Source organism: Coturnix japonica, chromosome 5 (genome assembly GCF_054131305.1).
Source record: "Coturnix japonica strain WE chromosome 5, WE-NBRP24, whole genome shotgun sequence".
NCBI classification, from domain to species: domain Eukaryota; kingdom Metazoa; phylum Chordata; class Aves; order Galliformes; family Phasianidae; genus Coturnix; species Coturnix japonica.
This window is the reverse complement of record NC_140667.1, coordinates 6,381,876-6,409,374: the sequence shown is the minus strand read 5'-3', so window position 1 is coordinate 6,409,374 and position 27,499 is coordinate 6,381,876. Positions and strand designations below refer to the sequence as shown.

At 38.4% G+C, this 27,499-nt stretch overlaps 1 long non-coding RNA gene across 4 annotated transcripts; it reads right to left on the bottom strand.

The window, feature by feature from the left end:
- Positions 1-310: 310 nt before the first annotated feature.
- LOC107314333 (uncharacterized) lies at positions 311-26,091 on the bottom strand. 4 transcript variants are annotated; one of them, XR_014946952.1, is made up of 7 exons: positions 25,971-26,091; positions 24,859-24,966; positions 19,097-19,231; positions 13,376-13,424; positions 10,539-10,665; positions 5,483-5,592; positions 311-1,181 (listed from the first exon to the last, which is right to left on the bottom strand). It is a non-coding gene; the product is annotated as an uncharacterized LOC107314333 (long non-coding RNA). The 4 variants fall into 4 exon arrangements; XR_014946953.1 differs by having other exon boundaries at positions 10,539-10,651; XR_014946954.1 differs by lacking the exon at positions 13,376-13,424.
- Positions 26,092-27,499: the final 1,408 nt, after the last annotated feature.

The following is a 27,499-nucleotide window of genomic DNA, read 5'->3' as shown; positions in this document are numbered from 1 at the left end:
TCTCTGCATACCACATAATTGCAATGAGATTTGTTAGCCCATGAGATCTTTGGTCCATCCAGCACAGACTTTCACTGCAACAGGCAGGATGGAGCTGCTTGTGTGAGCCAGTTCACCTCGTTTCCCTGAGGTGGGAATAAAACCTTTCCAGTTACTGAAACTGAAATACTAAAAAAGCGATTTGTAACTAAAACTAAGTTTTCATGAAGATAAAACTCTGGTAAATACAGAGATGTTATTCTGTTCAGGCTATGTAAAAGGAACAACAACAAAAAAGTCTACTCATCAGATTTGTATTTACTTTGTGTTTATAGTCACCTCACTTATAAAGACCATAATGAGTCCCAATCTTCCGTTTTAGCCAAGACTGAGCATTATACCTCATTTGTTCAAATGCATAATTTAACTTGCCCTCTAATAATTAATTTCCCCAACATAGACAATGTCATCCCTCAAATGACTCTTAGGGGATTCCTGTGTGGGAGGAACTTCTGTGGTATAAAAACTCCTCCGGGTCAAAACGATGTCCAAATCTGGATGTTCAAAAACATTTATATCTGATAATACCTTACAATACTAAATCCATAAATAACAGTGCATTTCTAAATGTATCATAAAAGAAATAGAACATTTTGACTGCTTATATTTCCTATAGACAAATATGGATTTATAGTAACTAATCAGTATAACTAGCAGTAATATGGAAAATAACTTTTAAAAATATGAAGAGTTAGGAAGAATTAGGGAGATACAACTATAAACTCAACTATAAAAAAAATAAGGCTTACGTAAATGCAATAGCCTGTCTATCTGCTGGTCCTTCTCATCACATCTCTCCCAATCCAAAGGCTTATTCAAATCCAACATGGCAGCCAAATGAAGGACTCAACTGTATTACCTTCCTAAAGATTACGTGAACGTGGACATAAGGTAGATGGGACAGGCACAGCTTCTCCCCAGAGGAAAGGTAATCATTTCTTGATGCTTTTCCTTCCATGGAGGCAGCCCTTTGAAGGCCTGTCGCACACACCAGCCAGGCATTTCACAGGAGGACAGCTCCAACCCCGTTGTTTCTGTCTGTATGGTTCAGAGCAGGAGGGCTGCGCAGCAAGTAAGTACCACTCAGTCAGAAAGTTGCTCTCCACAGGATACTCAGATTTCTCTTAGCTTTCTGCAGATGTCTGCAAACAAAGAAACAGCTGTTATCTTTAAAGTCTGTTCAGACATTAAGGAGAACAGTGATTTTATTTTCACTCTTTTCATCTGCTTCTCCTGAGTTTTCAGAGAAGTTAGGATGAGGTTTATAACATTATAACAAAGCATTTATTCCAAAGTTACCATTTTAGTTAAAACCATCTATATTTTACTTCACCCATTTGTTAATGTATAAGATGTTAGAAAACAACCTAAAATGTTGAGTTCTAGCCATTATGTTACAGAAACTAACAAAAATCAATCATGACAGCAAAATGGCAGGTGGTGGCACAGCAGAACAATCCATTTTCCACCATAGGTGTGGAAAATTTCTCTCTGGATATTTAAAATAACTCTTTGTTCCAAAATAGGTCTGTGTGCAGGAATGCAATACCATCAGGACTGAACTATCACTTCTGAAGGACAAAGGATGTGCTCTGTTTTGTTAACAAAAGAAAAAACCAGTTGCCTCTCCATAAAACAGAGCACTCTCTATTTCCTGATATATTAGATAACATTCTATCTATTAGCATGCAGCTATTTTGTGATATATAACATTAGGTACATACATAAAGTATATATATTATATATGATGATATACTACTTAAACATGGAGTCATAGCTTGTTAATTACCCCAAATCCAAAGTTGTGAATATATGTATGTTTACTAAGGCAGTGCATATGCATTCTTAGAAAAGGTGGGATTACATAATCTAGGAATAGGACTGTTCTAACAGAAAGTCATGTTTTTCGGGGGTGGTGATATGGATATAACAGCAACCCTATGAATTCTGTATAGCATATCCTTCGTAATATGTTTGTGATCCTTATAAGCTACTTTGTGACTTTATTACACATTAAAGAAAAACTATTATTGATAGCCAAATCTTTTCATGTATGTTTTTTTTTTTGTTGTTTGGTTGTTTGGCTGGTTTTTGTTCTTTTTTTTTTTCCACAGCAACCTTTATTCAAACACAGTGAATGGATGTAGTGCATTGATGGTAACAACAAGCAACAGACTAATATCTTACCATCCTCTTCACTACAGAAAGGATAGAAACATTATGTTGAGTAATCTCCTATTTTTTATTTTTTTTTTTAACAGAACATTTTATATTATAATGCCAGGCATACATTGTTTGAAACCCTTAGCTTTAACAAGAGGGAGATAAAAGACACTCATTCATCTACTTCTTCTCAGTGACAACAGTGAGTATTTACAGTATGAAGATGGCAGATTTTAGATCCACAAATGGCTTTTTGGCATTATAATTCAGGGTTATGGTGTAGCTCAAATTGTGCTTATGGAGTGTAATGTTGAACTGTGAACACATCATATGTTGATGAAACTTCCAAAATTTAACATCACAAAAGCAGATTAAAAAGTGTAATTTTTCTGCAGTTTAACTAGAGCCAACCTTTTGCTACTTGTTTCTGAATCACAGTGATTTACTTACAGAATAAAAGTAACCAAGTAACCAAGCCCCATTGCTGACACAATGAATTTCATCTGAGGGTTTAAAGAACATCAGTACAGGAACTTTAGTCTCATTAGCAACGTATTTTAAAATGATCTAGTCTTAAAGATTTGATAATATAGTATTAAGGAGCCACATTAAGGAGCAAAAGTGTTCCCACTGCTACCAAAAGGGTTAAATAACAAAGTGCAGGGGTTTTTATAATCTACAATATTTCTCTCCTATTAATACACAGAAAAACATTTAACAGTGCTCCAAGTACATGAGAAGTTAAATGCACAACTCGAAAACCGAACTGCCTTTTATTTGAGATTCTGTTGGATGAGGTTTTCATTCATTTATATGGCAAACCAATGACAAATTTTGGAGAATTTGGACAATTTAAAAACTGATACATTTTTTTTTCCCACCACCTATAATAGGTCTGGTTTCTTTTTTCCCACATCTTGTTTGGCTTTCCCTTCCTAGACTTCCCTCATGTTTTTATTTTTGATACAGTTAACAACCATTCCTCTCAGTATCATAACTTTGCAGTAGGGTTACATCTGTTTTATCTTCTCTCCCATCACTTCTCCAAGCAGTAGCTAACTTTAAGGAGGGGCATAAATGCTAGACAAGTGTGTACTTTCTTAGATCATCAATTCAATTTTACTGGCAAAAGCATTAGAAGTAGTAGATAAAGAAATGACACAGGCACTTTTAAAAGGATCCCTACTGTTATATCTACATAACAATAACGACTCCTCACTGAACTCTGTGTTGCTACAGAGAGGTAAAGGCTGCATCAAGATTGTCAAAAAAGGAAGAATTAGTACTGGAAAAAGAAAACGAGGAAAAACGGAAAGCAAAGCCAACCAATAAGATAAGCAAGGATCTAAATTGTTTAAAGCAAAAATCCTTTTCTAAACTTAAAAATAACTTTGGGGTAGTCTGTCAGAGGTACAGCAGGAATTCAGGTGTGCATCTTCTCTACTTCAACAGAAATTTTGCCAAAAAATAAAAAAAGGGGGGGAGAGGGATTTTGCTGAAGGCATTTAGCAACAAGGCAGTGACCCACACACTGAGAAAGCAGCTCACATTTCTCTGAGTACTTCTGTTTGTAGGTATTTAATTTAATTCCATATGTATCCTTTGGAGAGATTTTACTCCTAAATCCTTACAATTAAGCTCCAATATGTGAACAGAAGTAAATCAGATGCAGGACTCTTATTCTAAACCAGGGCAGGTGCTTTATGTCCTCTGTTTTTACTTGGTAGCTCAGCTGCCAAAGCACTCATTGAAGAGAAGGGCTAACTCCAGTTTGTCCTGCTCTCATGAGGCTCTTAAAATACAAACTACAACCCAGTTGGTCAGAAATCTCATTGGTCTCTGAAATAAGGTAATTATATGCTTAAAATTAATGCAAGCAAAGGCAAAACCCATAAAGGACTATCCTCTTCACAGCAGTTACATATTTAGATGAGATCGAAAACCCTTGCATATAAACTCTCCTTGCCAAAACTGTCTACCATTTTGTGTTAAACTTCATTAATTAATTAACTGGTGTATTGCCCAAAGCAGGGAGCAAATGGATGAGCTTTGAGTCACCTGCTTTTACTATCTAGTTCTTGGCACTGATTGCATTCAGTTTTCAAATATTCAATCACCTTGCTGTGGCCAACTGATGATTTTTATTTAGGGCATTAACCATTCTGCAAACAGAAATAGACACCATGTAACTCACTTCTATTTATGCCTTCATAATTCTCATGGAAGTAACTGGAACTTATAAAAATACATACTTTTCCCAGTTTAAATCACAATAAGTTTTAATCATTAGACATAAATCCAATTAATGTGCAGGAGTTTAACACAGCAATATTTTGGGAGGGTCACAAATCTGAATGGATTGGAACTGAAATGACTAGCATCTGCTTAATAATTGATGATTTTTAAAAATATAAGTGCAAATCGAATAGGAAATTCATTTGTATTTTAACACTTATTAAATCTTTAAACTAATCTCAAATCTTTTTCCTTGCTTTTCTCTAACTAGTACATAAAATGCTTCCACAGTCCCTATAGTCTTCTTTTCTTCTAATTATTTTAATGTATTAAGAATAATCAATCTTTACATACTTACAGATATATCAGGTGAACAAAGTAAAAATGATTTACGGTAATATCATAAAAATACTTCAAAACCTCACCCTGAAATACATCTCATCTTGTGTGTAGAACTGACCAATTAATAATTTTTCAGTAGTTTCATATTTATTTAATACAACCTTTACAGCAAGTCTGGTTTTTGACAGCATTTAATTGACCTGTGCAATGTCTGCAATTGCGTACATACATTAAAGAAATTGTATAAGTAATGGTCAGTTATGCAGCAACTTGTATAATTTGTACATACAGTGACATCAATTAAGCACTCAAATTGGGCACATCATTACTTTTGACCATACAGAATTCCTGGCCTTCAAAGTCCACTCATCTAACTTGTCACAAATGCTCTGAAGTAATGTCTATGCATGGTGTAATGTATTCTTAGTTTGCAATAGGGATTACTTGGGACAATATTGAATGAAAAAGAGCCTGCAATTTGCAAATACAAAATAAAACATCCCAGTGTTTGTTCCATGTTAGTAGTTTTTCTAATGGAGTTTGTTCTTTTGTTAGAAGGCAAAAATCAAGGCAAAGGATTTCTAAAGATAAATGTGAGCATTTACCTAGAAAAGAACTTCTGGCTGCGTAATAAACTGAAGATGAGGGGCAAAAATCTATCTCACATTTATAAAGAAAAAAATAAGAGATATTGTCTTTTTACCTGTAATACCTCTTACAGCCATTTCTTCAGCAGTGTTGCTGGTTTTAGCTCTTCCCTCACATATCTTTCCCCAAGGAATCAATGCTCATTCACAGCTCACAATGACAAATCTGTGAAAGAACAGACTGGTGTTTCACATATCAGGAACAGTTTGTAAGCTTTCCTGGTAAATTTGAGTTGTTCTGCGCATGTGGAAAAAAACCAGAAGGGTTTGGTGAAGATGACCAATTACACAAAGACAATTAGACTCTTTTTCCTCTGAAGAACCTTTAGTAGTACAGAGGGTTTGGCTTTCTCCTCCATGCGAAGTTTACCCAGTCTTCAAACAGACCTCCATTTATTAGCTATTTTTTCATAACTTTAAAACTTTGTAAATGAAGAATTTATTTTCATACGTACACGTGGACACACATTAAGTATGAACTGTGTTTTAACTGGCCTAGCGTTAAGACGTTAATCGACTACAGTCTAATGCAATGTCACACAGTGGCTCATCTGATTTAATGAATTTTCCATCTGAATAGCTCTTGGTAAAAACAAAATGCCAGATGTTCATCTTAAAAGCAAGGTCTGATGCTAGACTTTAGTTCTGTTGTATCTTGCTCTCTAGGAACAGAAGCACACAAGATATCCTGATGAGAAGAAGCTACTTGTTACTCCCTGTCCTCTCTATTAAGAGAAAATCCAACCTTTTTTTGTTGTTGTTAACTTATACTTAGATCACATTCTTTTTTTATTCTAACACTGACTCTTAAAACGAATCTAGAGAGCTGAATAACTAAGCATTGGTAATTTTGGAGAAGGTATAATCACATTAGAGATATAAACCACCAGCCTAATAGATTGTGATAGAGGTTATCATGGTTATATCCCTGAATATGTTTGCAGTGAATTATCATCTAGAAGATTATTTATAATCCACAAAATCAGGGTTTCTGATGAGGAATCAGGAGATGTACATTATGGATGAGAGACACGTGGCCACCAGGAAACAGCTTAAAGTTACTGTGAGTTATTGCAAGTTACTGTGAATCACCTGAGCTATAATTGGCCCTGTTCCTGGAAAATTCCCCAATCCTTTATCTCGGCTTACTATTAATAAACAGGTAGTGCTAGAAGAATGAAATGCATGCAGTGAAGAGCATGGTATACCCTCTAACACGATCGAACACAAACTAGATGTACACAGAACTAATGTCTGGAAGGTGGCTTAAAGAGAATCTGTTCTGCAGGTGTAAGGGCTTTGTCATCTTTGCCTTTGTTGCCAGACCTAGGAGAGTCTGAATTATTTTTCTAAGTGGACAAAGGAGTCTCTAAGTTGTTCTGGAAAGGCTCTAAATGTACTGCTTTCCCAGTTCATCCTCAAATTAATTAACATTCCTTCCCTTCCTGACTGTAAATACACTTTGAATACAAAAAGAAAACATAAAAATGCCAATAGGCTGTAAAGTTGAGGAATTAGGAGGAGTTAAAATTCCTTGATGGAGTAAAGAAATATTGAAAATACAGTCTGGTCTAAAATGTTCCTTGCTTGAATCTACCCAGAAACTCGCAGGTTTTCAGCATCTGGGCTGTTCACAGCTACCAAGCACTGGATATCTACACAGGCTACAGTAAAAGGAAGCATTCATGATGTATCTAAGGCAAAAACATAAGGAGCTGAGTACATGTGGTGCATACCTTTGATGAAATCCTATTAGTTTACTATATATATATATATATACACATCTATTAACATACTATATATACACACACACACACTATAATATACATCTCCTTGATAATGTACATTTCCTTGATATTCTCAGTTGTTTTTTAAGACACTGTATTTTATACTGCAGCAGAGGAATCTGTGTCTACTATAGAGAGCATCCTATTAATATTATATAATGAGAGAAATTAATAAAATATGGGTGCATAAAATGATTGAAGTTCACATGTTAAAACAACATTAAACCCACCACAGGGATAAAATAGCCACTTGAATAACACCACCCTGCACACATCTTGCTTTGTGAAATATGACTAGGTAGCCATATGGAACTTAGGACTGGAAAATGCCATCTACTTCTTCAGGATCAAAAAGGTAATTAAAAATTGCTGGGTTGAATTCTGAGGTAAATCTGAGCTACTCTAAAGTATATATAAGTTGTAGCAGCTCATACTGTGCTGCTGTACCACAGCCAGCAGCTAATAACAACCCAGTAGCTTGCATCCATGCAAGACAAAAAGACTGAGATGAAGACAGCATACAACATGCAAAAGCACTCACTACTCCTACCAGCAAAATGATGCTGGTCCAGTGTCTGAGTTATAGCTATAGAAAATTTCCTCCAGTGTCACTGCTGAGCAAAAAGCTGCATGGCATGGAATATCAGTGTGGTCAATTTAGGTCAGCTGTCCTGGCTGTGTCCCCTGCAGCCTCTTCGCCCACTCTTAGCCAGTTTGCTACAGGTGCTGACTGAAACAGAGAAGACCTTGATGTACAAGACCTTGTACAAGCACTGTTCAGCAGTGAAAGCACTGGTGTTTTATCAATACAGTTCTGGTCACAAATCTAAGACATGGTACCAGATGGTTCACAATGAAGGAAGATAGCTCTTTCAGTTAGACCCAGCATGACAGTCCTTGACAGGCTGGAAAGCTGGGCTCGGGTGAACCTAATGAGGTTCAACACGGCAAAGTGCAAGGTTTTGCACTTGGGCTGGAAGAACCCCAGGCACCTGTACAGGCTGGGAGGAGTTGTCCTTGAGAGCAGCTCAGCTGAAAAAGACCTAGGGGTCCTGATAGATGAGAAACTTAACATGAGCCAGCAGTGCGCTCTGGCAGCCCAGAAAGCAAATGGGATCCTGGGCTCCATCAGGAGAGGGGTGGTCAGCAGGGATAGGGAGGTGATCGTCCCTCTCTACTCTGCTCTTGTGAGGCCCCATCTGGAGTACTGTGTCCAGGTGTGGAGCCCTCAGTACAAAAAAGATATGGAAATTTTGGAAAGGGTCCAGAGGAGGGCCACAAAGATGATCAGGGGGCTGGAGCACCTCCCCTATGAGGACAGGCTGAAGGAGTTGGGTTTGTTCAGCCTGGAGAAGAGAAGGTTGCGGGGTGACCTCATTGCAGCCTTTCAGTACCTGAAGGGAACTTACATCCAGGAGGGGAGTAAACTCTTCGAAAGGGCTGATAATAGCAGGACTAGGGGAAATGGTTTTAAGTTGAAGGAGGGAAGATTTAGGTTGGATGTTAGGGGTAAGTTCTTTACTAGAAGGGTGGTTAGGTCCTGGAACAGGCTGCCCAGTGAGGTTGTGGATGCCCCGTCCTTGGAGGTGTTCAAGACCAGGTTGGACGGGGCCCTGGGCAACCTGATCTAGTAAATGTGTATGTTTGGTGGCCCTGCTAGGCAGGGGGGTTGGAACTACATGATCCTTGAGGTCCCTTCCAACCCGGGTAATTCTGTAATTCTGTGACAGTCCATCATAAAAATCTGATTGGACCAAAGACAGAGAAGAAGCAAAATTATACAGCAAACAACTCACGAAAGGAAACCACTAATCCAAAGCAAATGAAGTTCATAGAACTTCAAGATCAAAAATGTCAGAAAATGCCTTTTAGAGAAGTCAGCAGATAGCAAAAAGATGAACAAAGTTCATCTCTCCTATGAAAAATGGTTAAGAGAACTGGGCTTGTTTTAGCTTGGAGAAGCAAAGGCTCCAGGGAGACCTCATTGTGGCCTTCCAGAACTTGAAGGGAGCATGTAAACAGGAGGGGCAGCAGCTGTTTATGAGGGTGGAGAGTGGTAGGACAAGGAGGAATGGTTTTAAACTGAGACAGGGAAGGTTTAGTTTTGATATGAGGAGGAAGTTTTTCACTCAGAGGGTGGTGATGCACTGGAACAGGTTGCCCAAGGAGGCTGTGGATGCCCCATCCCTGAAGGCATTCAAGGCCAGGCTGGATGTGGCTCTGGGCAGCCTGGTCTGGTGGTTGCTGATCTTGCACATAGCAGCTGAGTTAAAATCAGATCATGTTTGAGGTTCTTTTCGAGCTAGGCCATTCTATGATTCTAGTATCCTTCTTTATCCTACTGCCAAACTGGGAAAAGCAATTGGTACCATATACATATAGAACTAGCCAAGGAAGGATATTTTTATCAGTCAGGTAAGGGATTTATGAGAATAATATCCATACTCTTTTTTCCACTGGACTCCACATGTCTCTTATTTTAAAACTACTGCATGTGATGCATTAGCTCGTTGTTTCCAAACAATATTAATTAAATCTCTTTGATAGATCATTTATTTTCTAAAACTAAGTGAACATTTTGTAACAGAACTAGCATTTGGATGTTGCACACAAAACTCAGTCACAGAATATACAAAGGCCACTCCAAAAGTAATGCCTCATATTTATTGCCATGGAAGCTACAACAGATGCAAAGAGGGCAATAACACTATTTGATAGAGCAAATTCTCAGCTATCTAACAATATTTTTTTACATAGTCAACTCCTTTAGCTATGCTTTTTTTCCTGAGATGAACAAGAGCCTGCATGCTGTGCTTGTGACAATCCGTACCAGTAGAGGTGACCCACTGTCACTGTCACCACTGCTGAAACTCACCACCCACCACCTCCCTTTGCTGACATCCACCGTTTGATCTCTACAAACATTCAGCAAGTACTGATGAATATCAGAGGGTGCCATTTTTTCCCACATGGAGGAATTCAATGACATGTTTTTCTTCATCTGTGTTTCCATGATAGACTCCATTTTTTAGACTGCCCCTCTGATGCCATCTGTCACATGGCACCAAAACATAACCAGATATTGGTGGGAAGGTTCAGCCTGTACTGACAAAACAAGAGCAACTCTCTCCGATGTTGTGGGCCAGCAAAGTAGAACCAGAGGCATTACTTTTGGAGCAGCCTGCATATATAAAGTATTTGTAAAACGTATGTATATACTAATATAAATTATACAGAATTCAATGAATACAGCCAAGACAAGAATTCATATATAAATATATATCACAAATGACATTCTAGGCTAGATGAAATCTATCCATCTTACCTGAAGGACCACAGGACACTCTTGAATTCTCACTGCAGTCCCTTCACACAGTTGGTTCTCCGGGCATTACAGTTGCTGATGACAGGTTTAAGCCACTCATCTGGTGAAAGTTCCTAACCAAAAATAGCTGATGCTATGTTAAAATACATATATTGGGATTTTTTTATTATTTTTTTATTTTTTATGCTAATGTGGTGGATTATGCCTTTCTTCTCAACTGCCTTTTACAGCTGAAGAACTTGGGCAAAAATCTTGTCCAGTTTACTTTTATGCAGAAAGCTCAGGAAAAAGATTGATGTGACAAACATATCAATCGCTATCCTGGGTATCCAGCTTCAGATTTGTCCAGTAATCTACATCTCATTAGTACATTTTGCATTAAACAACCCTTTCAAATTGCTATGCACACCTCTCAGAATTTTCCCTCCACTCACAAACAAAACTTACCAGCCTTTACAGCCAAACAGGTAATAATTACTTGGCCTCTTGAAAAGTGATTGCAAAAACAAAGGAGAAAAGTTGTATTGTTTGAGAAAAGTTTTGGTTGTTCCACCATAAACACTTTGTCTAGTTAACCAGAAAGTGATACTTCAGTCCTATATTGCATCTTCTTATGCCTTCAAGGTACTTCCTACTAATTTCAGATTCTATCCATCCATATTTTAACCAGAAATAATTTCACAAGCTCACAAAAAGGCCACAACATAAACATGCAGGACTGCATTGTTTCCTGTATTAATAAAAAAAACTGACTTAAAAGTTCGTGTTCTTTACATTTCTCACACAGCACTCAGATCACAACTTCTGCTTGCTGTGTACAAGTATACTCAACATCTTCGTTTTCATTTTTTTTATTCCAATACTTCTATTTGTATTCATCTTCCTTAGATTAATCGTAAGCAACAACTCATCCAACCATACTTCATTTCCCAAAAAGAAGCCACTGCAAATCCTTTCCCTGTTTTTGAAAAACACAGTGCATGGGCTTCTTCAAATCTAATCTCAGTATCTGTTAACAGTATAGTACTTCTACTTGATATTTTGATCCTAAGATCACTCCTTATATTGGGAAAGCTTTAAAGTAAAGTGCACTTCATGTATCTGTCCAACAGTCCACAGTGAAATTACTATGATTAATTTACAGGATAGGAAGAGATTTCCTTGATATTAGTCTTGAAAGCAATCTGTCATTAGACAGGCACATTAGCTTTGTTCAAATTCCTTTGTGAGATTCTTTGCAGGAAATAGTGACTAATAAAGTAAGGAAATGATAGAAGAATATTGAGGCCCTATTAAATCATTAAACCTAATTATTTCGCAGATATAGCAAAGGCTTTGAACAGTCAGAAAACAGCAAATGAAGTTGTATTCATATATTAAGAAATAATAAAGAGAGTCTGCCCTCATAAACGTTGAGTTGTAAAACACAAGCTAATGTAAGAACTTCAGTTGTCATTCTTTCCAAAGCTGGTGTGACTGATACACATCAGGAGTCTTTTCCAATATAACCTCAGCCCTAAGAGAGCAGAATCTCATATTCCAAAAACAAGGCCTGGGAATGCATGATTTATAAAGAGAGGGTCCAACTCAAACTCCTGTCTCGTACGTTAAATCCTGCAGAGAGCTTCGGTGGAAAGCTGGATAAAGAGCTGAATTTTACATTGATAAAACTCTCTGTGAAGTGCTGAGTGTTACATATAAACATTAGTGTTCAGTGTCTCTCCATTTTATGGCCCAGGTTTCTAACTTCCTCACAAGAAATAAATTAGAAATGTAAATATAATGTATATTCCTGGACAAGGAGGTGAATCAGGAAAGTTGGATTTTTTTGGTACTAGGAGGTTGTGGTGAGGTGGGGGTCAGCCTCTTGATCCAGGTAACAGCAATAAGACTAGAAAGAGTGGCGTCAAGTTGCACCAGGGAAGGGTGGGTATTAGGAAAAACAACTTCTCTGGAAGAGTGGGCATGTGCTGGAATGGGCTGCCCAGGGAGGTGGTAAAGTCACTGTCCCTGGAGATGCTCAAAAAAATGCATAGATGTGCTACTAAGGAGCACGGTTTAGTGGGCAGTACTGGTAGTAGGTGCTCAGATTGGAGACTTTCAGGCATCAAAGAGGGGTTGTAAAGCAGGAAGATGACAAACTCTTTAGCAGGCTCTGCTGTAACATGACAGGGAGAAATGGTTTCAAACTTAAGGAGGAAAGATTTAAACTGGGTATAAAGAAGAAGCTTTTTACATTAGGAGTAGGGAGGCAGAAGAGTGGGTTCTGCTGCCAGGGAGGTGGTAGGTGCCCCATCCTTGGAGACAACCCAGGTCAGGCTGGGCAGGGATCTGAGCACCTGATGGAGCTGTAGGTGCCCCTGTTCATGACAGGGGAGTTGAACTAGACGGCCTTTAAAGTTCCTTCAAACCGAAACGATTCCATGATTCTGCGAACATGTAAGAAAACATCGCCATCTGCTGTTCCATGCAGTAAGTGCAGTTCTTTCCTACGATGAGTATTTCTTCAGCGACTCTCACAGCCCTCCACCTACCGCTGCTGATTTAACAATTCACTGTTCAACTGTTTTCAGGAAACGTTGGGCTATTCCTACTTCACATTAAAGTAGGTTAATGAATTCCAATGGACTTACACAGCTTAATGTTGAAACGAGCATAAATGCTTTAATTTTGCAATCGCGGACTTGGAAAAGGATTTATGGGAACAATGTCATTGAACAAAGTGTGTTTTCTATAACTGTTAGAGATTAACTGTTAAGGTGGCTAATCACTTGGCTGCTGAGAAAGAGCAGTGCATTTAATTCTGTCACTGCCACTTAAAAATCCTTGATTCTTACCTTGATACTGAAAGGAATTAAATGGCCTGTTGTGGAAACAGTTTAGAATCTGCAATACGGAAGAATGCGAAGAACGATGACCTTATTCCAATATATGCTTTTCCTAAATGTCTAACCTGAAATGTTTAACATAGGATTTTATATTTGTATATTAAAATTTTCCTGACTTTTTCCTATTCAGAGTCAGCATTTAATCTCTCACTGACCAAGAAAGTAAAAACAAAAGATTCACACTAAACAAAACTCCTTTAACCCCAAATAATATGCATGGCATCGACAGTCTTCTACTTCATTCACCATTTCTCAGGTTAAGCTGTACTGTATATTTTTTTTACTATTAAAAGTCTTTATACAATTAGCACATGGAGGCACAGAGGGCTAAAAAATACTTTGATTGCATTCCAGAGAACCATGACTCTTTTACTGTAGCTGCCTGCATTTGAAACCTTGCTTTTCCCTTCTTATAGACACATCTGATTAGAGTGGCTGTGGTGCAAATTAGAGATCACAAGAGAAGAGCAAAAACCTGTGATGAGTGGACATTTAACACAGTCTATCAACAATACTCCAAAATTATTTTGCTTCCAACTTTCTGATTAAATATCCTCTGCTTTAACTTCACCATTCTCACCTTACCCATTCTTTACCCTTTGCTGTGCTTATTTCACCACCTCTGGTTTCAGTCTAGAACTTCTTGCAAGCTTGACAAGGTATCACTTAGCATGTAAAAATGACAGCATACAATAGCTACAAATATTTCAACGTGGATCCCAGCTTATTTTTGGCATTTTTAATTAATAATATGTAACAGTCACTGTAGAAATACCATCACAGCAAGAGCTACTTGTATCTGCATGTTATGCTAAACTTTATGAATCATGGTTGCTGTCTCGCTCCAATTTAGGAGTGAGGCAAAGGTTCTTTTAATAATGTTATGCCCGGCGTGAGATTAAGAAGAAGAGCATTCAAATGTTGATCCGACCAGTTTATTGGAAATAATAGACAATTGAGGGGATGGGGAAGAGAGAGTGACGAATGCCAAAATTAGGGTGATGGGGAAGGGAAAGTAGGCGATAGAAAAAGGTAGAAAAGAGCAAGAATTACGTTAAAGCGGGGAATAGTCACCTCCTGGATGCAGCAGCGTCCCAGAGCACGTTGTTAACGTTAGTCCGGGGCAGGGGAGAGCAGCAACGGAGTAGCAGGCTGCAAGAAGCAGATCGGTGAATCGCAGAAAAGACGGTCAGAGTACCGTGGTCTCTAGAAGCAGAGTCTCGGGCAGCGAGGTCCCTCGGAGCAAAGTCTCGAGCAGCAATCCCAGAAGAGAGACTAGGCAGCAGTAGGACAACTGTGGAGGAATCTGAGATCGGATACCTAGATGCCCAGAAAGGTTCTTCAGCATGCAGCCATCTTCTTCAGCATGCAGGCGCTCGCGTAGAGAGGCATCTGGTGTCAGAAAACCTCTCCCAGAAAATTCGGGGTTTGTCCGTGCCCTTTTTATCCTTCTTTCCAGCCTTCGAGAGATTTCGGGACGGCTCGGGTCAGTCTTGTGACTTCCTCAGAGCTGTCAATCTTCCTTGAGATGGGCCAACAGGAAAGACCACTTAAGGGCCATTAGTCCTCAGGGATGCCCATCTTCCTTGAGATAGGCCAACACAAAAAGACCACTCAAGGGCCATTGATCAGTATCTTATCTCCCTTTCGTAGCTCCCGGACTTGTTCCATTTCAGCAAACTTTGAGACAGTAATGTAAAAAGCATGGCTTCTTACACCACCCCGTGACTCAAAGTTTGCTTAAAAAATTGACCACTGCTGATCCAGGATGGTGAGAAAAAGATAGCAAGCATGAGGGTAAAGGAAGGTGAGGGTGGGGAATTAAAATGTTTAATACAATCATTACGAAAGATTTCTTGATGTGCTCCACTTCTCCATCACTTGAGGAGGTTACAAAATACATGGACAATACAACACATTGGATAAGTTCAATGAAACATGGTATCATACACAAAACAAACATGAAAGTTGCGACAACACACAATAGATAAAATAAGATGCATTTTTCCCACAGTACACCTGGAAGACAGAGAAAAAGGTCAAGGTCTGGACTTTTCCAAGTTTGGACGGGAACATGTATACCATCAGCAATTTGTTTAACAACTTTACCATTATCAATCTTTAGACAACAGGTGGAATCATTTAATTTGACACAGGCATCTCCCAGTGATTCTTCAGGAGGGGTTGACACAAATATTACATAATGAATAAAAGATAGAAATTGAGAAAAAACAACCATACATTGAAAACAACCATACATTTAACAATGACCAATAGTAAAAAATAAACAAGTAAAACAATAGGGATATTTGTGTCAGGAGAACTTTCCACTTGAGCATTTCCAAAACAGTTCAATTGCTGAGAGATATACTAGTCTGGCAAGTCTAAGAACTGTTATAGTCACAACATAGTGTAGGATACCCCAGAATTTAAATCGTAGGGAGTAATCCCAGAAACATACACATTTCTTATCAAAAACGAAGACACTTTCCAACAACCGTGTTTTGAATGGAACTCCTGGAGTGATGAGACACTGAAAAGCATCAGTGCAAAGGGTTTTATGATAAATTTCACTTTAGTGACCACATCTAACAGATATTAGATAGGTCCCAATTTCCCAATTCATTAGGAATTTGGAAACACCATGGAGTTACATGCAAATCACCATCAAGTTTGACCAAAAGAGGTGAAATATGGGGTTAAAAGGAATGATTACCACTGTGCAAAGAGTACAAGAAAGCCAGGATAACCTGAAAAAAAAAAAACTTGGAACCCAATTGTGAAGTTTAAACAGATCCAAAGACTGATACCAATCACAACTCATAAGTACAGCAAACAAAACATAATACTATTGCAACCAAAATATGAAATAAAGAGGTATATCAGTATTCTAGCATGATCACATCTTCCAATTTTTCTGTCACAAAACACAAATGGTTAAAATCAGCTACAAGCCATTCTGTTCCGTGAAGGTCCTGCGGGGATCTTCTGTAAAAGAAAACAAGACAACTCGCCCTTTGGGGGCTTTGTTAATACAATTATCTTCTCCTTTTAGTCGTGAGCCTCCTAACAAACATCCATCCTTCACCCCCCCCCCCTCCACCTCCCTCTCATCTGGGGGAGGGGGCGAAAGTATCAACTTTCCTTGGGCTTTTGTTCTGGCCACAAGTTAACTAATTTCTCTAGCCTGACTGTGGGTAATCCATTCATCAAATCTCGTGGAACGCCCTTTTGCCAGCCCAGTGTCCAGAGACTATTACGTTTATGATCAATATTTCTCCTACCTGTTCTTACTGGCAATGAGACCCTTCCAGTTCCACAGAGTTTTGGGCTGGGTGGCCTAGGAGCAAGGGTGGTTGCTGCGAGCCTTACTTCCCTTGGCTCCGATTTACTGGAAGAAGCCACAGGCCCATATTTCCTTTCATAATTAATCAACTCTTGGGCAACCTCCCCCCATGTCCATACCTTATACCCTGATTGCAAATGGCCTGAGGTGCCAGTTCTTTCTAATTCTGTGGCAGAAAAGGGAATTTCTTTAACATTCATTTGAGGATCCAGGTCCTCTCCATTATCAAAGGTATATTCTGTTTTTATTAGAGGGCGCAGAGGGGCTATTGGGGTTTCAAACTTATCAAAATTTTCTTTCGTTTCTTTCAGTTCTTCCTGAGGATACAGTTTTTCTTGTGGTGCACCATGAATATCAGTGTCACCCGTATCTTTATATGTTAAAATTTCCTTAAAAGCCATTTGTAACAAGGCCGAATTATGTCTCTCTCTTTCTAATTGTACTTCTAGATTTCCAATTTGGTTTTGCAAGGCTTTCACGAGTTCCTGGGTTGTTTTAACTGTTTCTTGTAACGACTGTATAGTCTGGTTTTCCGCCTCTAACTGCTGATCTCGGAACTCCACGGCTGCTTTTAAAGCAGCACCGAGTACCGCACAAATAAATGATTTGCCTTTCCCGGCTCGGGTACGAGCCCCATGTTGTAAAACGCAAATGCGGTCAGAAACAGCCTGCAAATTATACCAATTTTCACGTGCCCAGTCCATCCCTGATGACGATGGCCGAGACGCGTGCTTTTCAAGGATATCAAACAACATATTTTCACCTTCCATATCAGATATAATTTTACTCACAACCAAAAATCTACAGGTAACGAAATCTACGCTGAGGGAGGAGGCGATTCCTTATCTCCTCAGAGAGGCAAGCACTTAACAAAACGAACAACTGCTCAAAACACTCCTTTACACAAAAGACCAAATGACTCAATCAACACTTCCAAAGAAAGTGTAAACACCTCAATCGGTCCTGGCTATTCTGGCAAGCCACAACGAAAAACTTCAACCTCCAAGCAAAAAAAAGTTAGAAATAACTTCTAAGTTTCTCAAAAGTAATAAACTTCTTGGAGAAGCACACACCACTTCCACAAGAGGCACACACACAAAACTTTTAAAGCCAAAGGTACGTCACAAGATACTTAAAACCACCACAATGCAAAATAGTCTTCCCAGGGAGGCACACACGTGTAAAACAAAAGCAAACAGTCAAAATTAATTCACTCGTCCCCGAGAGGTAGACACGTAAGAAAGAAGGTTTCAGAATGTGGAGCGGTCTTCCTGGAGAGGTGCACACGTCAAATTAAGTTATCAAAACAATCGCTCCTTGCAACTCCAGGAGAAACAGACAGAAAAGTTTTAGAGAAACTGGAAGGATAACACTCTCACGACGGTTATCCTGCCGACTACGCCAATAAAAATGTCTCGCTCCAATTTAGGAGTGAGGCAAAGGTTCTTTTAATAATGTTATGCCCGGCGTGAGATTAAGAAGAAGAGCATTCAAATGTTGATCCGACCAGTTTATTGGAAATAATAGACAATTGAGGGGATGGGGAAGAGAGAGTGACGAATGCCAAAATTAGGGTGATGGGGAAGGGAAAGTAGGCGATAGAAAAAGGTAGAAAAGAGCAAGAATTACGTTAAAGCGGGGAATAGTCACCTCCTGGATGCAGCAGCGTCCCAGAGCACGTTGTTAACGTTAGTCCGGGGCAGGGGAGAGCAGCAACGGAGTAGCAGGCTGCAAGAAGCAGATCGGTGAATCGCAGAAAAGACGGTCAGAGTACCGTGGTCTCTAGAAGCAGAGTCTCGGGCAGCGAGGTCCCTCGGAGCAAAGTCTCGAGCAGCAATCCCAGAAGAGAGACTAGGCAGCAGTAGGACAACTGTGGAGGAATCTGAGATCGGATACCTAGATGCCCAGAAAGGTTCTTCAGCATGCAGCCATCTTCTTCAGCATGCAGGCGCTCGCGTAGAGAGGCATCTGGTGTCAGAAAACCTCTCCCAGAAAATTCGGGGTTTGTCCGTGCCCTTTTTATCCTTCTTTCCAGCCTTCGAGAGATTTCGGGACGGCTCGGGTCAGTCTTGTGACTTCCTCAGAGCTGTCAATCTTCCTTGAGATGGGCCAACAGGAAAGACCACTTAAGGGCCATTAGTCCTCAGGGATGCCCATCTTCCTTGAGATAGGCCAACACAAAAAGACCACTCAAGGGCCATTGATCAGTATCTTATCTCCCTTTCGTAGCTCCCGGACTTGTTCCATTTCAGCAAACTTTGAGACAGTAATGTAAAAAGCATGGCTTCTTACAGTTGCCAACATGACTGTTCTGGAGTACTTACACATAATGATGTAAATTATCTTCTGTGTCGCCTGTTGTCCCTTTTTTCTCCTCCAGTTCTTTATTTATTTTCTTCTTCAAAAGCAGCAGAACACCTGTTCTCAGGAACTTGGTGCACAACTGTACTTGACACACGCTATGAATACAAAGACACATAGTTACTACATACTAGATCTCTTTTGTAACAATTCAGTTACAAAACAGTGCTGAAATATTGACTTAAATGACTTGTATCACTGTATAAAAGTTACTGAGAAACATTTTTTTCCTTTTGAACATTTATCCCAGCTTTCCATACTTCAGAATATTTTCTAAACTTCGAAGATGTAGTTATGACTGTAACATTTTTTCCTCTATCTATATCCTAATATTCAGATCTGAAAGCCAAGGCTGAGACAAATACACTAGCAAAGGTACAGCATTATTCTTGATGCACGTTACAGGAGATCTGAATCTATTTTATGCATCTCCATTTTTTTTCTTTTTAATTTTTGGCACCTGAGGATCCTAGGATTAACCATTATTAAGCAGATGTAGATGAATGTAGTACAATTCTCAGGGCTGAGGCACCCCACTCTACATTTCCCATGACCACGGGCTCAGTACAGCTATTGCGAGAGCACAGGGGCACTGGGACTACACAACAGAGCACGTCCTAGCTCTTAACAATGGCTGGAGGAACTGATGTCTGCATATGAAAGCCAAAAGAATTCTTATTCTGAGAGTGGGACACCACCTGCTGCCATTTGGGAGTGCCCAGCTGCCTTGCTGAAGAAGTGCTACCCCAATTTGCCATAACACAGGAAATGACACAAAGCAGAAATACATTATGGTTGTGCAACTGAAATGCAGATCCAAGATCATCCTCGTAAAAACCTTGGTACGTATTTTCTGTAACCTGTTCTGGTAAGACAAACTGAATTTAAACATACTCAGCCCTTTACAGAAGGCTAATTCTGCATATAAAGTTGTATTACAGGTTTTATATATCTATGCTATAAAATCTATGATGCACATCACGCAAGTTCCTGCTAGTATTTAAAGTGTCTAGGGAGGTCATGCATTTATTGCTAAAAGTAAAGAAAATATATATTTCTGAAGACCTTGGGGTTACTTAATATGAAAAGTCATCCACCTGCTTCAGCAGCAACACCACCAGTCTTTTGTTTAGGGACAGAACAGGCAGCATTCAGATGACATATTATGAAAAAACATGGAATTACTTCATTCTGGTTTTTTATTTATTTCAAAATCTGTGATCACAGTCCAGCTGAGCTTAAATCTCTTTCAGAAGACAGATACTCACTTTGAGAAGTTTGTGTTTCTCTTTGAGATAAGTGAGACCATCTTTTGATTCCAGTAAAGCAAACAGGAACCTGACATCTTACTAGGAAATCTGAGTACACTAACTTAGCGGGCTTTAAGTGACATTAATGGTGCTTTAGAATTCTGGTAACAACAAGATAGCTGCCCATTCTCAAACACCATCTTCTACTTGATGAACACCACCGTGGTTTTCAAGAATATTGCTTTGGGAAATTGAACCAAGGTAAAATTATATAAAAACACAGAAGGATAAATAAACAAAGCAAGAAATGAAACAAAAAAGTAGCAGAACAACGTCAATGCTCAGATTCATAGAATAGCCACACAGACAGCTGGGCTGTTATAGTTACAGAAAGAGCAGATGACAGAGCAATGGGGGACTTTTTCTGCTAGCTTAGTTGAAGGAGAAACCAGCATGGGACTGTACCTTTATGCCTTGAGTCTACTAGGTATGTTCTGTGAGGTTCTTTTCCCTTGATATGTAAATAGAGCTGTTGACTGAAACAAATAGTGGAGAAACACGAGAGATAAATGCAGCTACCCTAATAAACTTAACATAAAAGAAAATTCCACAACTTAACAAGGAAAAACACAAAGCCAAATGACTCCAGGATACACAGAAGTCAGAGGTGCAGAGGCTAGAACAATTCATTAATGCTCCATGTAAGAAGATCTGAATTATCTTAAGAGCACTGTATTTGCATTTTAGATATAGCAGAATGAACTAATTATGAAATGTATGCGTCAAAGATTTCAATTTCAGGCTTGACTTTACTTTGGAGATTAATTTTTTACTTTATCATTTTTGCAGGCAGTTCAGTGGACAGCCTTATTTGAATGTTACTCATTGTTCAGTGATGTATGAAATGTACTTAATCAATGTGAAGAAAGTAATATTAAATTATTATCAAATGTTCTTAAAAAAAAACTCAAAAGGAAGGTCAAAAGGTAACATTTCTGCTAACAATATGTGAAACAATGTATTTAACTTATTCTTTACAGCCAAGTTTTTCCACGGTATATAAATACTACTTTGGTTACATAAAACCAAAATGCAAAAGGCAATTTTCTAACCTATTGATTAAAAACACCGTATGTATAATAAATCAAATAATTTTTCAATGCTTTGCTAAGAGAATTTTAAATAACTATTTAAGCCTAGCTAGACATGCCTTTCAAATGTCTGATGGCAAAATCTTTGGACAGGATGGTCCTCACGGTAAGCATTAAAGCATTTCTCAGTGTGTCAGTTATTGCAGAAACACAGAACCACAGGGGTTGGAAGGGACCTCTGGAGCTCACTGAGTCCAATTCCCTGCTAAAACAGGTTCCCTATGGCAGGTCGCACAGGTCGGTTTCCAAGTAGGCCTTGAAGATGTCCAGAGAAGGGGGCTCCACAAGTTCTCTGGGCAGCCTGTTCCAGGGCTCTGTCACTCTGTCAGTAAAGAAGTTCTTTCTTGTGTTAGTACGGAACTTCATGCATTCCAGTTTCTGCTCATTGTCCCTTGTTCTATTATTGCTTACTGCTGAAAAAGAGTCTGCCCCACTGATTTGACTCCTATACTGTAGATATTTATAAGCAGTGATGAGATCCTTCTTAGCCTTCTCTACTCAAGGCTGAACAGCCCAAAGTCAAAGTCTGAGAGCCTTTCCTTGTACAGGAGATGCTCCAGGCCATTAATCATCTTTGTCACCCACCACTGGACTCATTCTAGGAGATCCCTGTCTATCTTGAACTGGGGATACCAAAACTGGACACTGTTCCTGATGTGGCCTCACCAGAGCACAGTTCAAGGGGAAGAGAACCTCCATCCACCTGCTGGCCATTCTTTTTTTTAAATTTACCTTATTATTTTAATTATCATATTCTTTACAGAGTAAGGAAATTGCCAACAAGGACTGTTATACCAGTAATTCACATTTCTGCAAGGATTGCAATCCTCACTTTGTAAAGAATAAAATACGATCCTAATTAAAACAACCACATGAACCTCTTTTCCCCCCCCTTTTTAATCTTTTCAGAGCCACCACCACAATGACAATCATTACCTTACTTTTGTCTAAAACAGCTAACATGAGAAACTGTTAATCTAAAACCTACAAGTGGAAAACATGCTGTACAGTTGGAATAATGCAAGAATAGTAATGTACAATTGGAATAGTACAAGAACAGTTATAAATAGAAAGCCAGAGGTTATCTATAAGAAAAACTCACCAAACTCAGAGGCCTTCGTTCAAGGTGAAAAATGCTGAGGCTTGCCACCAGAACTGCACAAAAGAGCAGCCTCCAGAAAGAGATACTGCCTTAGTGGTTGTCAGCCCTTAAATGGGATCTAGGAGAGGTGGAGTCAAGCTCCCCCCTTCCAGGAGCACAGCTGAATTACCTTCACCTGTGCTCCCACAGCCGACCCTACACTTGCCTCAGATGGTTAATCAGAGTCTCAGGTTGTGATTAACAGTTTCCCATACACATGCTCATTTTCAAGCATCAGTTCCAGACCGTTGTCCAGTGTAGCTCCATTTGAAACACACACAGGATTTCCAGCCCTGTCCAAATGGTCACATTCTAAGAGCATTTTCACAGTGGGTGCTGTAGTTTAAAATGTCCTGGATATGAAGCCAGAACTCTCTCACTGAGAATTGTGTCTTCAACTAATTAACCTATTTTAGAAGGGAAGGCCCACTCTTCTCCTTTCCTTAGATATACAAATATAGAGCCAATTTAGAAATTGAATGAGTATATTCAGTCCTTAAATTATATTTGATTTATCACTTGAATGACTTTAACAGAATATTCTGCCATAGTTGTGTTATAATTCTACTGACACAAAGGGATTCAGCATATTTAATTTTCTCTTTAGCTTTTTTACTACGTAAATCTCAGGTTCACAAAAGCTCATGAAATATTAGATGTACTTCAGTTACTCATCCTGGATAACTGTGGGAATCCTAGAATAAAAACTGAAGTTGAGGGAGGTTCTTCTCTGAAATACAAGTTTTATGTGGATAGACTTTCTTTTTGTCTTACAAATCTTTACTACTGTAACAAAAAAGCAAACAACACTTAGTGACACTGGGGCTATGTGTAAGAACTTTGCTCATTAACTGCAACAGAATGAATTGTATACATATGCCTGCACACAGGTAAATGTATGCATACAGTCAAATGGGTAGATAAGCAGTTTTGACTCTGAAGCCATAGAAATGAAAGTTCTTGGCCACCTTCTGTTTGGTGATTTCATATACCTTACATACTTACATACTCTGCCCATACAGAAGGGCAGAAATGTAGGCTAGAGAATTGGAATTTAGCACTTGCTATTCACCATACCATACAAAGTAAAAAGAAGAAGGGAAAATAATCTCCATCCAAATCTCTATTTAAATACAACATCAAATGAGATCTTGATTAAACTTGAAACCGATTTCAGGGTATCACACCTAAGTTTCGGAAACTAACACTGAGTTTTCTCTTAAATTACATGTCCTACAACTATTACCAAATCTATATGGGGAATAGTTCAGAAAATAACTACTAAACTTTCTAATCAAGGGAATTTAAAATGCCTAAAATTAGAGGAGAGTTCTTAATCAGGGGTCCTTGATAGCATTTCAGAAAAGGAAGACAACAGTCCTTCTTTTCATTCATCAATATACAGAAACTTCATGAGCCCAGAAAAGGGCAAGTTGTATGGAGATGAGGAGATTGCATAGGGTCTTCAAAATGAGCTTTCCATGTCAGCTTCATCAAGCACTTGCAGATACGGAAAGCAGTCAGCTAAGGTAAAAGAAAAGTCTGCAGGTAGGAGTTGAATTACAGCCTAAACTTTGATATTGTACATGTTTGCAGTAGGAATCAGTAGTCACAAAAAAGATGGTTTAAGTACATATATTTTATATAATTGATGAAACCATATCCAAACAATGTTCAAAATCTGAATTAAATGACAAAAAACTTGTTCATTACTATTCTTGGCTTATTTCACCTATTATAACTCACAGCACAAAGATTTATAACCTTAATCTTGATTTAAGTGGTTAATACATGAGTTTACAAGCTGTCCTCCTAAATCAGTGAGATATGACAGTATCTATTTCGAGCAAGATTAGATAAATTAGTTACAGTTCATAATCAGAAAAAGAAAACCACATGGGTTTTAAATTATGTAAACTGGTAGAAGTGGTTTAGATAAAAATCACATTTGTGATGGATTTTCCTCATTATTATCTTCATAACATGGGGAAAAAAAAGATTTTACAGTCTACACACCAAAAAAATCCAATGAAGATTAATCTAGTTCTGAGCCTTTCAAAACACCATAACATTTTAAAATGGCTGTTCACTCTTACTCCAAATAATAGTCGTAGATATCAGTTCACAGCAATTCACACAAGTTTATCAGTAACACTTGCAAATACAATTAGCCAACATATTACCTGGGACAGGTGCTAGGTTTGGTATAGGAGCCAAGATTGAAACTCATAGTAAGAACTCTTCATAAGTAATGTAGGCAACACGCTCCACGTTTCCAATTATTTTTTAACCTGGTATTGAAGTAAAAGACATTGTAAAAAATGACAAGATTATTTCATTAGGAAGCTGTACTTATACTTGTGTCATTTTTAATTCCCTGAGCTACCACCTAACTCTCCATAGAGTACTGCCTATAACATATCAGTCAGTCATAAATTTACATACTTTGTCAGCTGAAAATTAATCCTATCTTTACTTCTATATCTAATGGCACAAAGAGGCCCTTGAACAAGAAGTAGCATATTGAAACTCAAAAGATCTTTGCAGAAAACAATATTATGCTGGCAAATTTTAACATGAAGTGGATGTTATAGTCAACTTATAAACCTTTACAACTGTGGTTTATAAAACTGGTGAATTTTAAACAACAATGGCATCAACGGCTACAATTGTGATGACAAAATATGTGCAAAATATACATATATCATTGCAGAATCATATGTGCAGTATTGCTGAGGATTTAGAAGAATATTTTCTTTCAGAAGCACTAGGTGGAGACAGTGATTCACACAACACAACAGATATTTTTTCTATCTGCTGTGCCACCCTTAGTGCCAGCTAGCATCACTTCACTTTTCAGTTTATTACAGATTGCAGGGTTACAATGTTTTTTAGCAGCTGTACCAAGGAAAGTAAAACAAAATTACTCCTGCTTTGAGCAGGCAGCAAGGCTCTCTGAAGTTCACGCTCATGTATCTATATGTAAATCACAGAACTTCCGGCACGTTTTGAACTACTGGAGTTTTATTTCCTAGCTGAATATGTGTGAAATTTATTTACTGATGGTAACTCTGACAGTACCTTTACTGAGCCATAAGAAACATCCTTATTTATGTTCTTAGTCTTTTAAAACCAGAAAATACACACTCAGACTTGATTAAAAACCTCAGCCTTTCTGAAAGCAATAATATTTTTGAAACTCAGAGAAAGAGAAAACTGTCTATATACATTACTTCACTTTCCCCATACTAACTCAATATATTGAGCCTACGATTGCATACTTAGTTGCCCTTACCACAGAATGGTCTCACAGTAAGCATCCGGAGAGAGGGATTTCACACATCAGTCATAAACAATGATTGGTATCACATGCTCAGTCCCTTTCTTTAACTTCAAATGGACGAGTTCTGAGTTAGGACGCACTAGAAGAGAAAAGACAACAAAGATGATTGCATAAAGCTAAACAGCTGCCAAGAGACCACTCTGCAGATCTGCATTCTAAAATCTAAACAGTGGTTTGTGATTCAGGAAGCTCAATGGCATCAAGTGTTACTAGTAGAAAGTGACTATGGAATACTCTGCAAATCTGACATTGAATTTCATTGAATTTCAAAATTATAAAATTGTCCCAAGCTAAACTTTTATTTAGGCTGCTAAAACAAATGCATCTGCAGTTCTTATTCTGTCTCCTTGTTGTCTACAAGATGGGACCTCTTGGCAATACAATTATTTCAAGTTAAAATATATTTAACACACTGAATTGCAGTGTGGGCTACTCTAGTGTCAGCTGAGCACCCCCAAGATAGTTTCAGAAACTGAATGCACTGAAATTCACTGACATAACAGAAGATGGCCTTCTACAGAAGATGGTGTTGCAGTCTGTAGATGTCCCACAGCCTCTTGCTTAATATAAGGGTAAGAAAGACAGTTGAGCAGGCTACTTGAGGGTCAGAAAGTCAGCAGCTGAGCTGAGTTAATATACTTTGTCCTCTTTAGTAAACTAATATAATTTGCCACTGGAAGAAAAACTTTTATCATTAATATGTGCTCCCATCTGATTCAGTCTAAGTATCTATAGCTTAATCAGGATTATGAGTTTCTCTAGCTATTATGGAAATAGTTTCTTAACAGTTTTAATGAGATCATAGTCTTTAAAACTTTATCAATACTGACATCTACTTTGAAAACAAGAGCATAAATTTAGCTGATGGTATAAAACGGACAAATGAGGACTTCTGTAGGTTACAGTCAGGGCACAGAGGATTTCTGTTTATAGCTCATGATAGATACTGAAAAATCTCCACGCTGCCCTTCCAGAGTATTTTACCCCCAGCTTATAAATATTTTAGTCTTCATTGCTTGGCAAATCTTCTCTTCCTTCTATTTTTGCAACGACTCACTCTTCTATTCCATAATTCATTAAATTGGACTATTTATTACCACACAACTTGAATCAACTTCCAGTTTTCTAAAGGGGATGTTTAGAGGCAGAGTCATTCAGTAGAACACACAACCATTAAGCTACCCATTTGTAACGCTACATACAAACAATGACAGTGTCAGTTTCTTCATTGCTTTTTTTTCATTCACAGTGATTTTGCATTGCCAGAGTCCCTGCTAGCCCTTATTAGCCCATCACTGAATGATGTCTATTTCTTGTTCATTCATATTAAAGGGTAGTCAAGAAATACGTAGGAATTGTTGGTGTTCTGGAAAATCCAGCCTTATTCTTTTAAGTATTAGACTTGAGAAGACTACATTCTGAGAAACCTAAGCTAAATTCAAGTATTTCAAACTTGTATGTCACTGTAAGCCATTTATTTA